This window comes from Pseudopipra pipra, chromosome 11, assembly GCF_036250125.1.
Source record: "Pseudopipra pipra isolate bDixPip1 chromosome 11, bDixPip1.hap1, whole genome shotgun sequence".
Lineage (NCBI taxonomy): Eukaryota > Metazoa > Chordata > Aves > Passeriformes > Pipridae > Pseudopipra > Pseudopipra pipra.
In genome coordinates, this window is record NC_087559.1 from 16,093,099 (window position 1) to 16,111,609 (window position 18,511).

Consider the following 18,511-nt stretch of genomic DNA (forward strand, 5'->3'; position numbering starts at 1 on the left):
CCTATTTGTTGTGACATGCCCTCGCTCAGATTATGTGTTTGGACTCGTGCCCAGTCCTCTACTTGGAAAACGCAGAGTAAGCACGAGAGGTTTGTGTAACCTCCAATTGGTTTTCTGTGCATGGTGAGGACGTTTTGTGAAGCTGCTGCACGTGAAGGGAGCTCAGGCTGTTTCTCCTGCTTTTTCTCACCCTTTCCTCACCCCAGAGCAATCAGCATTTCTCCCCATGGCACTGTCTGCAGAGTGGGGCTTCTCCAGGTGCTCATTGACAGGTCAGTGGTGATGCCTACAGAAATGTACAGAAATGCACTCCAAAATCATTCATAAAGGGTATTTCTCTCCACATACACTCCATTGGACCCTGGCAGGATCCCCTCACTCAGGCCTGATGTTGTCCATGCAAGGCTGTTGGGTCAATGCAGTGTTAATCCAGTCACTGTCCTGCCTGCTCATGGGAGAGCAGTTCCTGTTGGTGCTCCCATGTACTCTCTGGGATGTTGGAGAGCGAAATTCAAAACACCCCTTTCAAACCTTCAGAGTTTCAAGCGGGAAGTAAGGAAGGGAAAAGCACCGGTGGGTTTGAGAACGTCCAAACCATCAATGTTCCTTTCAAATGAGCATGTGGTTTTTTGTGACTCCATATTTTGTGTCCGAGGCAGAGAGTAAATGACTTCCAAGTATGTTGTAGAGACAATATCCCCTTAATTCCATGAGCTGAGGAAGCCCAGCTCCCAGGAGCTGGTGGGTGCAGTGCACTGACCATCCCCAGGGCTCCATGACTGGTACAATGTGATGGGCATTAAGGACACACGTGGCAATAACCACCCTGTCAGCTCTAACACAGCGTTGTGTATTTAACCTCCAGGCTATTACCATTATCCAGCTTAGCCAAATGAATGTAGTGGAAAAACATTTACAGTTGCTGGAGGATTAATCTTCTGAATGATGCATGGATTTTAGAGAAATGTCTTTGATTCATATAACGCTATACTAGGGGATATAATTTCAATTAGTAATTGCTAATTTTGATTTAGTATGTTACATACTGGATACAGCAGGTTTATTATGGTTATATTATCTAATTTATTATGATTTATATTTACTCTAATGGGAATATATATTAATCAATAGATGCACTGATTAACTAGGGAGTATTAACTATACTGCAACACTGGAATAACACAATCAAGCCAGTAACAGACACAGAGTATTGTCAGATGGTGTGACTGATATATCTAATTCTGAATTTTACCCTGGAATAAATACAAAAAATAGGCAATGATTATCAGCTTCATAAATGAATATATCTGCTGTAACAGGCAGCATGTCAGATGCAGCAGCTAAGCTACTTGCCCAGAGAGTCCAATTCTTCTCCAAGTAGATGATTTATATGTTTTAATATGAAATGTATCACTCACCAAACAGCTTCTTTCACCATGTGATATATAAATTCCACCTGTCAAGTACATTTTGATATTGTAATATATCCCGTTGTCTTGCTTCTTTCAGGGGAGTCTGTTTCTAATTCTTTACATGCTTCCTGTGTCAGAATGATATCAATAGCATCTTTCATAGTGTTAGTCTCATGATGGCTACACAAAACCTCTGCTCAGTGCTTTGCACAGAGGATTGTAAGCAGCTGAGTTGCCCTGGAGAAATCAGGACCTGGCAATGACTCCTTTCCTGCTCTGCTCCTGGACAGGCCCCATGTTGCTGCCTGGCAGCACGGGAAGCTGCTAAAGGAATAAGGAATAGAGAGTTTTACCCTAAAAGACACTCTTTCCCCCAGTCTCTGACAGAACATGTGGGAAGCTGTAAGACCAAGGCCAGAGGGACAGGACCTCTAACCCTCCACAAGCCCTTAGAAAGGTTGTTTGTGAGCTTGTCCTGTTGTTATGATCACAAAAACATGTACCAGGCTAATGTGGAAATAAAGGCTCTGTTTGGCTCTTTGGTTTGAAAGAATACCTGCAAACTTCCAGCTGCCTTTAAAGTTTAGTTTCAGTGGCACTCCGCTGCCTTGATGGACGGTCCTCCTGTGCTGAGAGCTGGGAAAGGCCTTGTGGGATCAGCCCAGGACCCCTCAGTGCACAGACAAGTCCAGCATCCCCAGGTGCTCCTCTTCTTCCAGCCTGTGAATTATTTCACACATGTAAGTCAAAAGAGCAGGACATTCCCAGTGTCAGATGGAAGGAAACCAGCACCCGGCAATAACAGCCATCAACAACTCCCATCACACCAGTAAGGGAAATGTCACCCTCTTTCCCCTTCTTCCTCCAGTGACCTGCATTTCTCAGGCTCTTTTCTGCTCAGGTCCATCTGCATGTCCCCCCACAGGAGCTGCAGCCCTCTATGGATGTCCTGCCTCTGCAGTTCCCTGAACTGAGACAGCCACTTTCCTCAACTTGTAAAGACTCAAACAATGCCCCACATTCCCAAAACTTGTTTGTTTAACTGGTTCTCCAAAACCTTCACAACCTGCCTATCTCTCAACCCACAACAGTCAAGTAACATTCCTAATATCCACCTTGCATTTCCTTCACTGCAAAATTTACCCCTTTTCATCTTGCTCCTATGGAGAAGGAGGCAGGAGGGCAACAGGGATACAGTCCCTTCACCTGTGGGATGGTGACTGTCAGAGCTGAGACTTTTCTTTCCTGTGCTGAAACTCCGCTTTTGCTCACAGATCATTTTTTTCTGACCTCTCCCTTCTCACTGCTGCCTTTCAGAATATCTCAGACTTGTCCATATCCTTCTCATCCCACGTTGCTTAGAACTGGAGGCAAGTTCAGACATAGACATTACCTGTTTTAGCTGAAGCAAAGTAGCATTTTGTGACACAGACAGGATACATTCAACAGCACATCCCAGGATGCCACATGCCACAATGCATCACTTATTGGTCTATATTTAGTCTGAGGTACAGGTTTTCTGCCCCTTTTATGCCTAGCAGCATTTCTCCATTTTGTGCTTGGGAGCTGATATATCACTTTTATCTCTCCAGAGTCAACCTCAGCACCACATGGACAGCATTGGGGCACTCTACCATGAGAAAAGGGGTGCCAAGGAGGTGGCCAAGCTCTGAGACATGACCCAGATCAAGGTTCCTATACACCATTTGCACTCCATCAGCATCCCCACAGCAGCAGAGCAGCAATCCACACACTCATTTCCATGGTGGGTGTTGTGGCTAACGAGAATCCAGGTCATTTGGTCTGAGATGAGAGGGGAGAGCAGACATTTGGCTGAATCTTGGATGATAGACAACATGCAGAGGACCTACTGTACCAAAAGGGGAAAAGGAATTGTCACCTGTGGACATCAGTGATTGTAAAATCATGTCATTGGCAGAGGGTCTCTCTCAGCTGAGACCAAAACCAGGACTCTCAGCTCAGAAGTAACAGAAAAAGTTTGGAGAAATGCAAGAGAGGGCAGATGACTTTTTGATTACCAAAACCAAACTCCTCAACTCTTCTTCCCTAAAGCAGATCTCAAGAAGAAAAATGTTAATCTACAGGACTTCCAGGGCCAGAAAAGCCACTGTTTGCAGAGTAAGCAAAAGCATTACTGAGCATATGAAGAGCACATGCAGCAGAGGAAAGCAGAGGCCAGTTCCAGCAATGAAAAAAATAAAAAACCAGCCCCAGAGTATAGATTTGATAACCGTAAGCAGGTTTCTAAATAACCAGCCCAATTTTTCTGACGTGTTGAAGGCTGACTAGTTCCCACTGAAATCAATAAGGGGATGTTGATTGCCTGGTACTTTTGAAAATCAGGCCAACTCTTCAGGAGCATAAGCAGGGGCCTGAAATGCCTGATTATGCCCCATTTGAAGTCTGAGCCTCAGTACACAGCATTGTGCCTGCTGTTCAGAAACATGTCTCTCAACATGCACATCCTCTGTGAGGATGAAAGCGGAACCCTCCTGCCACAATCAGACCGGGCATAGAAACCTCTCTTTCCACCACCACACACTCCACCCCCCTTATTAAACTGAATATACCAGCTGCAATTATGAAAGAGGAAAAACCTTTCATAGATGCTGCAGCACATCATCAAGCACTGTGTATAATTCAGAGATAAAGTGATGGAAACCTAAATTCGCAGGTAAATAAAAGCTGCGTATAACTGTGACCTGTCCTGATCTACCCACAGGCAGAAAGCAAGGCAAGGGTGAGGAAAGGGTGAGGTAAACAGAAGGTTAAATACAAGCCTGACAGAAAATATTTCCTAATTAAATAAACCCTCCAAACATTGGCTGTGAAGCTTTATGTTTCTAGTGCTGGCTACTGACGTGCTTCAATGAGCATTCTGGATCTGGGGCAGGTCCTTCTTCCCTTTATCACCATTCCATGCCCACTGGCTGCATTGGAAAACGTGCTGTGTCCTTCCACGAGCACCTTCCCACCTGATGCAAACTCTGGCACCCACAAGCAGTGATTTACTGCTGAATCACACAACAAAACTGACTCTATCCTTTATAAATTCATAAATCCCGAGTAGGACAGTTTTCCCATTATGGCTCAGTATTGTTTCAGTGTGTCACCCCCATTGCTGAAGGAGAGACAATAAATCCTGAGGCTGTGAAATCCATTGTATTTATATATGAGGCTGCTTTTGGTCTCCATTTCCCAGCCACAAATAAACTGAGATCCTCTGAGTTTGCCACGGGGATATTTATAGTTTGCAAATGGTGACACATTAAATCAATTGGCTTCTATATTTTCTCTGGGACATTTTATTGTTTCCTGTAAGACAACAAATACTTTTCCCATCCTACAGACCCTTTTCCATGTGGAAAAAGTCTGGATGAGCTTAGGTTTCCTTCACACTCTTCCTTTTTACTTATGAGGCTGTGATTTATACATGCACAGTCCTGCCCTCCTTGCAGCAGATAGAAACAGCAGGAGAAACTTTCTTTATTATAATGGCTTTTTTGTTTGTCCTTTTTCTATCTTCTACCTTCTAATGCCTCTCCTTGAAGCTACTTAGATAATATAATCACAGAAATGCCTATTATGCATTTATAATAATGCTTAGTCAAAGCAGTTTTGAGAGTTTTGGGCAGTACCATTGTATCTGGGATGTGGTCCTGGGCCAGGACCAGAGGTGTTAGACACAGTCCCATCACAAAATGAGGATTTTAAAAATCCAGCCACCACACAGTATAAACCTGCAAGTTTTACAGGAGCTGCAGCCAGATAGTTATATACATTCCTCTGGTCCCCAAAAGTTAATTATCAATAGCTTTGGAGGACTACATGAAGGAACATCTCCCAGTATAAAATCACTCAAAAAGTTAAGAAGAAAATTAAGGCCATGGAACTCACCTGAGCTGTGTGTGAGCTGAGCCAAGGGAACTTCACCCTTTCCAAGCCAAAGCCAAAGCAAAAAGTGTGGTGGGGAATGGAGGCATCTGTAAATTTAAAACCAGAAAGAGAAGATAAAAAACAACACAGAGTGTGTCATTAGCTAACTTGGTGGAAACAACAGTAAAATAAATTAATATATTTTCCTGTTTTATCTCCTACCAATTATGTCTTTAATTAGAGGACATTCAAAAGAGAGGATCTATTTGTACACTGTGCATCCTTTGGGATACCAATATCAGTGTCAGGTAGTGTGCATGGACTGGTCTGTCATAGTGTGGGACATACACAAGCTCCTGAAGAACAAAAAACCCCTTTAGATTCTTTATTTTTTTCCCTGGTGTGGCTGTGCTGCCAAAAGGGCATATGAGGATTTTCTCTAAGTTCAGCTCCACACTGGGGCAGTTTTGCAGCAATCCTGCAACTGCAGCTGTATCAGCAACACTGATTCACTGGGTGCTGATGAAAAACTAAAGTGTTTGAAAAGCAACACTTTTTTTTAATTTCTTTTCATTCACATGCTCAAAATGGCAATAAAGGTCCAGGATTATTTTTTTCCTGCTTAAGTAAATGCACTTATACTAAAAGACCTGAAACAAATTTTGCTTACTGCTGAAACAGCCTTATGTTCAAATTACTAAAATATGAGAAATGAGTTGTTGAATAGTGTAGCTTATCCTTCTGCTCTGCCTTATTTACTACTTTTCTGCAGTACTTTGTAAACCTTACAAATAATTCCATAACTCTCTGCAATCATATTTCTACACATGAATTTTGGTGTATAGATCTTGCCTTTTCTATATACAGGCTTGAGCAGGATGTCTAAAGAATATCTAGAGCACCAACACAAACATATCTGTTAAAAAAGAAGGCAAAAATCACTATAATTTCTTCTGCATCTGTCAACCAGAGCTCCACATTATACAGGGCATCAGTGGCAAGAGCAGGAGGAGAAATACAGGGTGCAGAATGTGCTCAGGTTAAGTGAGAAGTGATTAACATGTTTTCCCCGTCATGTTCTGATCATTTTGAAGCTCTAGTAATCTTCTGGAATTTGATTAATCTCTTTATTTCTAGAGCAGTGGCTGTAAAGATCAGAATTTAGACAGGACTACAAATGATACAAGATTAGCAGGCCTCGAACTCCTCATATCAAGGATAAGCTGCTAACAGGGTATAAATAGGTGCAGCCACACAGGAGGCTGAGAAAGGCTGAAGATACTGAGCAGGGAGCAGCATCACACACCCAGGCTCCAACAGACTGTGCCATAGCTGTGGGGTGTAGAGGGCTCCCCTTCCCTGGCCAGAGGTTCCCAGCTCTGCACTGGGAAGGACAGCAAGAAAAAAAGAGGAAAAATAATAAAGGGGAAGTTGAACAGAGGCCTGATTTACCAGGTGATGTTCTGTGCTGTAGACAAGATGGTTGTGCTGTAATTTAGATTAGCCCAGGACATAACCTGCAGGGAAAGTCACAGAAGATTGTTCAACCAGCTTCTGGTCCCACATGGCCCATCACTCCAGTTACCATCCAAAGTGTCCAGGCCAGCTCTTCCTTTTAGATCCCTGCTTCTCTTCCAGGTGCACATAGAAACATGCAGACAGCAGGGGCTCAGCACCTCTGCCTCCCCTTTATCCTTTGCCTCTCCAGTTGCCAGGGCATCTCCAGCTGCAGCAGATGTAATGCTAGTAAATGCTAGGCCCAAAAAGAGGCAGGCAAAGGGAATGCAGTTGGAATTTTGGACTGGCTTTTTAGCCACATCCTTCCCAGAGACAGTGGAGGTGCCCTCACATCTTCTAATTGCAGACCTAAAAGCCCTAACCCCGCCTCCTGAAAGTCAAGTGAAATTAGCTATTCTGTAAAGCTCAAAACCACAGCAATTAGACTGAACCCACTTTTAAAGTCCCCACTAGGAACTGATCTCTGCATGAGAAGTGCTTGTATTTCACTCTGATTTTCAGGTATTTGTAGAGTACAACAATAGCAGGTGGAAGGCACAGGTGCTTTGTACCAAAAATACTTTGCACATGTGCTGTCCCGTTCAGCTCCCACAGAAATCCCATGTTTAGATAAAGATGTTTTGATAAAGAGACAAAATGATCTGTTGCAGGTAGAGAAACACACTGCTGGAAACCCAGGGAGATGACAGGGACAAGTCAACAGAGCTGCAGTGCTGTGCCTGGAGCACGACCTCTTTGCTACACGGATGGGGGGAAAGGTTGCTTGGCTTGCCCTGCCTGGCAGCAGCTGATTTGAGCACCACCATACCTCTTCATACGGACAAGAAATTAGGTCAAAACTTTCTAGGAAATTTCTGCTGCCTGTTTTAGAACACAGTTCAGAAGATCAAAGGAGAGGAATTCTATAGAAACCCGTGTGCAACCACATGTGGAAACGAAGCATTAACGGGAAGAAATCTTGTGCCTGAGCACTGCTGAGCTGACATCCAGGGGCTTACCTGGAACAAAACCTCCGCACAGCTCTGCAGCAGCTGAATGGAAGGCAAAGAAAGCAAGTAAACCTAAAACAACCCTTCCAGCAGTGCCCCCCTGAAGGACAGAAACATCATTCCTTCCATTAGCATTATGGAATCCTTCCTCCCTGCTCCCAGCTCCACCAGCAACTTGGCTCCAAAGAGCCTCTTCAGGCTTTTACCAACAGTAACAAATCTTCCCCAAGCAGTGGAGTTTTTATCAGTAGTTAGAGAGCTCCTCACTTGTGTTCAGTATTAAATGGTTCTTCCTTCTAAAGCACTATTTTGATTAGGTGATCTCTTCCCTGAGAAAAAAACAACACACTTAAGGCCAGAATTTTAAAAAGCTATTAGACTCCTGCTTAATTTAAATGCATAACAGCAGGCAACTCAGCCTAATTCTCTACTTGAGCACAGAGTCTCTTGATTTATACACACAAGTGGAATAGCTTTTGCAGATGCATATTTTGCCATTTGCTTTATCCTCCCTGTGTTTTAATAACTTACCTTTACTTATGATTTTCTTAATTCAGACTTAAATTAGACAAACAATCATTTGGGATACAGCCTGCATTGACCAACTTCCTCCAGCGGCTTCGAAAATAGAGCTCATTGGACTCCTTTAATCCCAAGTCACCCTGTGGTGTATTGGGGCAGCCCTACATTAGAGAGAGAAATCTGGGTCTTGTTGTGAGCCAGGAGGGCAAGGGAAGAGCTGAGGGTTTAACTCCACACATCAGAAACTCCTTCCAAACATCCAGAGGGAACACTGAATCGCATACTAAGACGGCTTTGGCCACTGATAAATCTTCTTGCAATTTCCACACTGATCTCTCCATAGATTCCCTTGATTTATGAGGTCATTTGCCTCTTGACAACTGATTGAACTAACTACTCTAGAGGAGCATTTCTGTCCCAGAGCAGGAAAGGGTTTTTAAACTCATTTTTGATAGCCGGAGTTGAAACAAGTGGTTGGATATGCAGCTCATCTCTATATGATGGATAAATTTCAAAACATTCCAGAGACAACTTTCTACAGAAGATTCAAGAGAGACAAAGAACTTCTTGGTCCATAAATAGTGGTTTTTTGCACAGAGGAGAATATCAGCTTGCAGGATGTAATATCAGATAGCATTTCCTAAGCATACAATTACCACTGATTGTAATTTATACTGAAATATAGCTTGGCCAGCACCAGTTTCCAAAACATTTCCACCTGATCATGCAATTCTTTCTGAAATGACACCAGAAAATTAAGCTCCTATTGAGAATGAAATTACCTCCTGCGGATTTTGAAGGTGTCCCTGCCCATAACAGGGGGGTTAAAATCAGGTGATTTTTAAGGTCCTTTCCAACCCAAAGCATTCTATGATTCCATGATTCTGTAAAATTATGTTATTTAAGTTTTTATTTCATTTGATATTGTATTACCTCTTTTGAGACATCAGTTGTATTCTGTCATGAATATTTTCCATGCAGTTATTTTCTTGGCAAACAGTTCTTTGCAATACCACGTTTTTTTTCTGACATTGATTCTCTGATTATTTTTTTTCTTGCTTCACAACTCACTCTCGAGGCCAAAACTCCACAGGCAGGATTTCTATCAATTTGAGCTGGAGTTTTCACCTGATTAGAAGCTGCAGCAAAAAGTCTTATGATCACACCTGGACCGTGAGGTTTCAGCTTCTCCTGACACGTGACTAGTTCCAGATTTGATTTCAGTCCCAAGTGTTCCTTGCCAGTGGGAATTAAAACCCAGTTCATTTTCAAAATTCCCTGTAAAGGAGAAGACATTAAAATAAAAATGGAGAAAAAAAAATAAAAATCCCCCCATATAAATATTGTGGTAATTTGAAATAGTTTTTTTACTTAATTGTTTATTTTTCTTGTTTGACCTGACTGTATGACACAGCAGTAACAGCATTGCTTTCTAATCACAGCATCAAAATATTTCTTGGTAATGCATAACAGTTTTTCTGAGCTGAAAATAAAAAGTAATGTTCATCTGCCTACAAGGTTTAAAGTAAATAAAAATGAAATACACTATTGGGATTACACCATGTGAGATGATTGGAAATGCTGGCGTGATTTGACATGTAACAGCCCCCAGCCCTGGTATTAGCAGGCTGTGAAATCATATAAAAATGAAAAGAGCCCAGGAGTAAAAATAATGAGTTTCAAAAGAAAAATGCACTTTTTGATCATTTCTCAAAAAGAAACTTTCTGTTCTGCGTTTTGTCCCCCACCACTTTTGGGGCTGTTAAGGAGCCTTTTCACCAACAGCAGTAATTAGTGCTGTGGTTTATCCCGGCTGGCAGCCAAACACCAAAGAGCCCTTCGCTCCCCCCACGGGACGGGGAGAGAAGGTGAAAAAACATAAAATAGTTTTCTGGTTAAACAGGTCAGAAAAGGAGGGAAAAACAATAATACTGATAAAAGAATATACCAAACAAGTGATGCCCAGTGCAAGTGCTCACCACCCACTGGCTGATGCCCAGCCACCCCTGAGCAGAGGCTGCCACCCCCCTGGCCAACTCCCCTGCTTTTTGTTCAGCATGATGCCACGTGGTCTGGAATATCCCTTTTGCAGTTGGGGTCAGCTGTCCTGGCTGTGTCCTCTCCCAGCTTCCTGAGACCCCCTACCTCCTGGTGGGGTGAGAAGCTGAAAAATCTCTGACTCTGAGCAAGCCCTGCTCAGCAACAGCTAAAACATCAGTGGGTTATCAACGTTATTTCCATCCAAAATCCAAACCACAGCACTGTACCAGCTACTAGGAAGAAAATTAACTTTATCTCAGCTGAAATCAGGACATTAATCACTGATAAAACCCTCTGCAGACCAAGCCTAGCCAATGCAAAATCTGGCAGGTAGTTCATCCCTGGCCCCTACTGGCTTCTTCAGGACAACAGTATGGAAACATCAGCCTAAGCAGCTGTTTTGCACTTGGCTTCCTGTCTGTAGAGATACCTTTCAAGCACAAAGCTCTCAGGTGGGTAACATGATTGCTCAAATCATCAGAACTTCAAAATGTTTTCTTTAATTAACGTCACAGTCCCATAGGCATCACTGACTGAAGCAACTTGTTAGCCTACAAAACCTGAACACACCTTAGAGATAAGGCCTTTAAACACAACAACAGATTTTAAAATTTGGGGAAAGAAACAAACAAAAGAAAACAACAAACAAATAAACAAACCAAAAATCACCCAAACTCCCAAAAAACCCAAACCCAAACATTGTGAGGATGAGGCCAAACAAGTGCACACTGCGCTTTACTTCCAGTTTAGGACCCACATGGAGCACAGAGAAAGATACTTTAAATTAGGACTTTGAATAGGACCAGTTTGTTTTAAAGGTTTACAAGTTCTGCAGTGAACCCTCCCAGCAGCGAAGCTGTGTTCCTTGGATGGATGGAGGAAATGGGGGCTCCAAGGTGAAAGCACAGGGAGGTACCCAAGCAGCAAACAGCAACACTACAGAGTTGCAGGGCTCCCACCTCCCTCCAAGGACTGCAAGATGAAGAGGAAGGACCAGCTGTAATTATAGAAATTTTTCAGAAATTCTGGACATTATTCAAACCTAAATCCAGGCCTCTGTTTCACAGCAGACCCACACCTATGTCAGAGCCCAACCTAAGGCATGAAATTCTTTTATACAACCCAAATGCTGCAAGGGAAGGTGCTGCTCAGGCTGTCCCTGTCCTTCCAGCAGCCTCTTCTCCCTGCCTCTTTCCTCTTGTGCAATTAAAAAGAATGACCAGACTGGAGCAATGTTGGGGCATGGAGAGAAGCCACTCCTGTGTCCTGCTAATAAGCCATGAGCCAACTTTCCTGTAGTTGCACTTGGAACTGTTAAACAAAGAAAATAAGAGCATCACACTGGCAGAGCTCTCCTTTGGAGAGGTCACAAACCACTCGCCTTTCCAGCAGGTGAAAACCATGGCAAGGGAAGGGGGCTTAGCACCTGCAAAAATACTGACTGCTTGTGGTGAATATATAAGCATTTATTTTCATGAGCCAGATAATTGGGTCCTTGGGAAGCAAACTAACAGGAGGAAGAAAACGTCTAAAATTCAGATTTCCTTTTAAGCCACTCATTTTTTGCCAGCTATCATTTTATATAAGAGCAGTGACTGAGTGCAGATGCAATTGCGGTTGTCCTGTCAACCAACCAGCTGCACTTCTTGGGTCCTACTCCTCTCTTAAGGGGCATAATTTCCCAGAGATCGTGGTGTCAGAGCAGTAGCACTTTTTACTGTAATCTCTTTTTTTCACCTCTTCTTTCTCTCTGCACCCACTGGAATCTCTGTGAACACCTAAAAATATGTATGACTTGGCAGATCTACGCTGGGGCTCCTCACACATCAGCAGTCTGCCTAAGGCATTGTGTCTAAAAGCTGAACATCATTATAAGTTATCCAACTAGCTGATAAAATGTTACTTCATTTTTGTTTCCATGCATTGATTTCCCCCTTGATGTGACAGCCCAATCTCCCACTCACTCACTGTCAGCTGCTGTTTCACGTTTGATTCTGACATTCAGTCACTCCGTCCTTTCAATACACACCTTCCTCAGCACTAAATGTACACTTGCTGTGGGTTTGGCATGCTGAAATTGCTCAGGAAAACTTTCTTGCTTTGGTTTAAAAATAATCTAAAGTATTTCTTCATTGTTTAAGGAAATCATTTCCTCTTGGAGAATGACAACATGCTGCCTTTTGTATGTGTTGCAAACAAATACCTAGTACACACTTACATTATATATACACTGGTATTTTATGCTATTTATATATACAATGCCAAAATCTGCATTGACCACATGCAGTCACTATGGACCCCTGAGCACCTTTCAGCAATCTGCACAGTTGCTTGCCCCAAGTCCCAGTAAGTGCCCAGCTTCACCCTTGATGTCTCTAAAATTCCCCAGCAGAAAAGATGTGCTTTCTTTCCTCAGCTAAACTACCCACCCAGCTCAAGGCATGTGTTTTTGCTGGGATTCAAGCTGGCAAACTTGGAGGCACTGAAAATCACCTGCAGGTAATTGCATCTTAAAAAAAAAATCAAAATTCATAGACTGAACATAGTGTATTTGTTTGATTTGATGTCTCAATTCTTTGCAGAAAACTGAGAAAGTATAAAGCATTGATGTTTTGATTGCCAGGGCTGACTGTTCTCTGCATTGTGAAGTTGGTCTGGTGTGCTAAAGCATCACACCCAGACTTTTGAATGATGATTTTTCTCTTAGCAACCGATGCTCCTTCCTTGAGCTTTTTATCTAAGTAAAGCTTTTGAAATGGTCTTTCTTTCCACACTCCAGTAATCCCAGCCAAATGATTCCCTGAACTGTTAAAGCTATCCTTATTCTTCATATTTATATAATACATATACAAGGGTATGGGCATCTGAAGACCAGACTCAGTTTGGCTGCTGAGCTTAATTATCCACCACTGTGAAAGCACCAACATCAAGTGCTGCCTTAAAAAAAACCAAAAGAAAACAAAAGCAAACAATATCAAAGACCACAAATATTTTAAAGGAGGAGCAGGTGCTTCCACTCCTGTTGCCCATCTTGACATACCTTAAAAAACTGCATTTATATGGATAAACACAGAGCCAGTTTAAGATTGTTCATTCCTTTATATTGCATTTTCTAAATTTTTTGTAACATTCAGAAATCTTTCTTCAGGAACTAAGTAAATTGAACTTTTTCCTGTAAATCTCACAATAAATGCTTGAGGTGAGTTCTGATCACACTCTGCTCCTTAAGGGGCACTTGTCACATCCCAGTGATAACTCCTACACATCCTTTTCAGAATAGTGAAAGATAAATAGTTTCACGGTGAACAAATAGTAAGTGTGATTAGAAACAATGGTTAAAGTAACTGTCAGGTCGGGAGAGCAACTTATTGAGAGTCAAGTCACAAGTATAATTAAACAATGACTTGTCCCTATAACAACACTTTTCAACATCTCTATCTGAAACCAGTCAAAATTTTAGAATGCTTTTTGAGAAACACAGATGAATGTCTAAGACTTTCTCCTAATGGGTTTTTTTGTCGGTTTTTTTAAAGGTTCTGCAGTCACTTAGCACTTCAAATGTACTTGCTTAGAAGAAAAAAAAAATTAGGCTAATTTCCCTGGTACAAACCTTCTGGAATTTTGAAGTAAAAGCACCCTGTATTGGATAGTTTGGGTTTTGCATATGCGAGCGTTTCACCCCTCGTTTGCACTTTCCAAACGGTGTGATTTGCTCAGTGTCACTCTTGTGTTACCTGTGGTCTGTAGCTACAGGTTGTTAAGGGAGAGGAAATGGCAACAGTCAGGCAAACAGCCAAAAAGTCAAATGCAATCATGGTAACCTGCTGCTGCTGCCTTTCCCTCACACAAAAACAAGTGAGGACGAGCACTGAGGTCAGACTGCCAGGACATGGACAAGCTGAGAGCCCTCTGAGAGGTCCTGCAGTCTGGATCTGATATTTACTTTAATCCAATATAGCCTCAACTACGTGGCAATTGGCACGTTAGAAAAATCTCAGGTTTTATAGGATTTTTTACAAGGATATGCTTCCTGTACAGAGGCAGAGGACGAACAAGAGTTCCTGTCACTGCTGCTGGCAACCAAGTCAAGCAAAGGACATGCTTGACAGCAAAAGAGAATTCTATCATAGCCCTCTCAGCCTAAGGAAAATTAAATTAAAGTCTAAAACAAAGAACTGAAGGTCAGACTGCAAAACAGCTGGTATTACTAATTGTAAATAGATTTTAAGAGAGCTCCATCTATATGGGCTGAGTACTTCTGAGTTTCTGCCCACAAAACCAAACACCAAACTCTGATGCCTCAAGCCATGCTACAGTCTATATTAAAATAACTTTTTAATATTTCAAGGCTTTCTCAGTGCCAACCTATTAAATGTGTAGACTGATTTCCTTAGAGCAAAATCCTTTCCCAAAAACCCAGACAGAATGTCAGTCAAAACAGTTAATTACTAACCAAAAAATCCCAGTAATTGACTGCATGGATTTTAATTTTATGAGATAGCATTATCCTTGTGAGAACTCTCCAAGCAGAGGCTGGAGAACAATAACTCCCTGAACACAAAAGCAGTTCCCAAATCACAGCAGAGATGGTAAGGTTGAATTTGACCTTGCTTGCTCCAATAAAAAAATCAGGTTATGTCCATGAAAATGAGTGAGAAATAGGTAACAAAAGGGGTGACAATGAGAAGAGAAGGGTCTTTTTGAGGGGAATTTGCAAAATGCTACAGTTAAAACTACCTTGGGCCTTTCATCAGAAATGCTCTCTAGGAGGTAAACAGTTTAGCAGACAAAAAGCCACAGTTTAGTGACAAAAAGTGACTACAAAAGCACCTTAGAAGTGGTTATTAGATAGAATTCTTGCATATTCTTTCTTCCCTGCCCAGCAATAATTGGTCTCAAATGGGGAACAGTGACAATGCCAGACCTCCACACCGGGTGACAGATATTCCCACAAAGAACAGCAGTGCCCATTGTCAACATTTTATCTCAAGTTTCACACCTGGACTTTTTTCTAGAGGCCCTGCATTTATGTAAGAATCACTAGGAGTGTGTTTGAAAACTATTATTAAGGCTCAGAGTTGTGGGGGAAAGCTCCAAAGTGTAACACAGAACAAAACCTGCACTGCCAATGCTCAAAGCCTGGAGACGACTTAAGGCCCCACCAGCTCCTTGCTGCAGAGTCTGCCAACAGCAACTCCTCCACACACAAGACTCCCTCTCATGGGCACAGTCCTGCTCTGTGCTTTGGCATCCAGCCTGATGTCAGCTCTGAAAGGGGGGAGGACCTGGGAGAGCAAAGCTGGGATGTGTGTGCCGTGTCCATCGCCTGCGGCATCAGCGTCGGCCGCCGGTGATGCTGCTCCTCCAAGAGTCTGGCTGAAAGGCATCCCAAAGCTGAGGGGAAACTCCATACTGGAGCTAAACAAAGCCTGTTCCGTGAAAATTCAGAAGTGTTACAGACAAAGCCTGGCACTCCCACACCAAATGGATCAGGGTGGGTCTCACTGCAGGGTAGGGAGTGGTGTTGGACAGTTGGACAGTCTCAGCTTCAGCTGGTGGGTGCCCTCAGGCAGATTTTCTCCTACTACAGGACTCATTTTCAGATACACCTGTGCATTGCATCCAGTGTCACCATCCTTTTCTCACAGAAGTGTTTGAAGATGAGTGGGTTTGCCCAGGTGTCCATAAAGTAAGCTAAGGAGATTTCTAATAACTGCCCCTGAAAGGTCCTGTAGGGCCCTTACCCAGAGGCTGGCCAAGCTCAAGCAGCAATTAGTAGAACCAGCCTGGTATCTTCAGATTTTTGCTAGCCCCAGCAACATGTCACTTCAAAAGTGAGAGGTTGTTTATCCCCTCTTGGTTATGCTCTCTGGTTCAGCACGGCTTTTGATTGTTTTCTTAACAATTTGACACACAACCATGAGTTAAAAACAGCAAACAGTGCATGCATCTTTCCTAGCAAAAACTGCACACATGGAACATTTGAATCCTGTGCAGTGATATGCCAAGTGTACACCCTGTCCTCTGCTGGGGTATGACTAATTTTGCCTGCTTTGTTTTGTTTTTCCTTTTATTGAAAACAAACTACTAAAGCACACCAAAGTTTTACTACATAGATGTTCCTCCTCTGTATGCAGCACAGCACACCCCAAACCCATGGATAGAAGGCTCAATAGATACTTAAAGTGTTGCCTGCACTGAGTGGAAAGCTTAGGATGTATTTTAGGTCTGAAAGTTTGTTTCTGGAAATTTTAATGAAGTCTTTACCTACAGATAGTAAACAACCAATGTTTATTATTTATTACCAGTACTGATGTGACTGACACGTAGAGATGTTCTCTGAACTGGACAGTTTCTCCAGCTGGAAGCTCACAGCAATAGAATTTATATTTATGCTACGTGTCAGCAGCAACTGAAATGATGTGGGACTAACAAGTGGCAGGTTTAACTGCAGCTCAGTTACCTCATTAAAACAGCTGTTAATTTAAACTGGAAGGAGAATCCATCTTTTTGACTGCCCATCAGAAGTGCTCTCCACAACAGGGAAGAAACAGCAGTTCTGCTCATCAGCTCACAAGTTCATTTTGAATGAAGCACAGGAGAAAACTAACAGGAGGAAATGCAGAGGAGAGCTGGTATCACAACTGGCTTCCATCAGGAAAAGACTGACATGAATATTTTAAACTCCCAAGAAAATTTTAAGCAAAAGCAGAACATCTTGAACAAATCATCTTGAAATTACGTTCATAGATCTTGAAGCTCTGACTGCCAGTCCTGGTGGCTTTATGGTTCTGTGCTCAGTGCCCCTATTCTCCTTTATGAGCAAGCTGTATATTTTAGGTAACAAAGCAGGTAATGGTTCCTCTCTGTTGGCCACTGCAGAGTATTCAGAGAACTCCACATAACAGTTTACCACAGGCTGTACAGTTTAGATGTGGACACTTGCTCAGACAAGAGACTGAAGGGCAGAGAGACACCCCACTGATGTCTCAGAGTTTCTCTCTTCTGCTTTGGCAGCATATCCAAATAAAAACTTTTCAAGTTTTTGATGAAAACAACATGCTTAGAAAAAGGATGAGGAAAAAATCCCAATCCCACAAAAACTGGTTAAGACCACTGAAAACATGAGCAAAGGACACTTTTTGACCAGAAAATTTCAAAACATCAGTATCCACCACAAAACCCCTAAAAGCTACTGTGTCATCTGCTGTAAATTGGAACATAGAAAAAAATCCTTCTCATTTGTCCTCACACATGCATAGAGTTCATGTTGACAGGCACTGCCTAAGACCACATTGCAGTAGGACCAGAAATCTAGAGCTCTGGGGTGACCACTGATCATGGATCAGGGATCTCTTCCTATGTTTTCCACATGGTGCAAAAACCCCAGGCTCTAAAGTGGAGGCAAAGATCTCACAGAGACAAGCTCCACTCACTACCTAGCCACGATTTATTCCCAAACTCATCCTTGATGTGCAGCAAAGGAGCAAAAATCCCAAGGAGGAAACAGCAGTGATTGTAGAACAAGGCTACCAGAGGATAATCTCCATGTGCCAGCTCAGTGCAATTTATAAAGTAAAAAGACATAGTTTTTCACATCACTGTCCATACACACAACCACATTCAGCTAAATTTAAGTACATGTGAGTTGAGGGCTCCAACCCTTCTCAAGCACTACAGAGGTTGCAGGAGAAAGACTGAGTGACTCAATTACCCAAAGGCAGTTCTTGGCAGGGCTGAGCCTCCAATCAGAGGGATTAGACAGGCAGGAGAAAAGTGGTGTAGCAAAGAAAAACAAAATGAAAGGAAACGGAGATGAAACAAGATTCTTCTATTGATTTGCACTGAAGATGAATTACTTACTTATCACTGCAGTTGTAAATGAAAGCTGTGCCAAAGGGGTGTAGCTTCTAAAGGAAAACAAATTAAATACATTTTCTTGCTTGCTTTGTGTGGACAACATGTCTGACTTCAGAAGGCTACTGCAGAAAAAGCTGAAAACCAAACAAAACAAAATAAATGTGTCCTGCACAGGACACATTTGAGTGAATGACTACATTACACTCCAATACACAGGAGAGTATATGACATTAGCAGACCTACAGCCAGAGTCATGCATTGCTCACACCTCAG

At 42.4% G+C, this 18,511-nt stretch overlaps 1 protein-coding gene across 1 annotated transcript in view; it reads right to left on the bottom strand.

The window, feature by feature from the left end:
- SFMBT1 (Scm like with four mbt domains 1) overlaps nt 1-18,511 on the bottom strand; it is a 153,109-nt gene that overhangs the window by 124,249 nt on the left and 10,349 nt on the right. The window contains exons 2-4 of the mRNA XM_064667839.1: nt 9,272-9,616; nt 5,331-5,416; nt 1,969-2,132 (exon numbers count right to left, since the gene is read on the bottom strand). The gene's annotated coding sequence lies outside the window, so the exon portion shown is untranslated. The remainder of the gene's footprint in view (nt 1-1,968; nt 2,133-5,330; nt 5,417-9,271; nt 9,617-18,511) is intronic.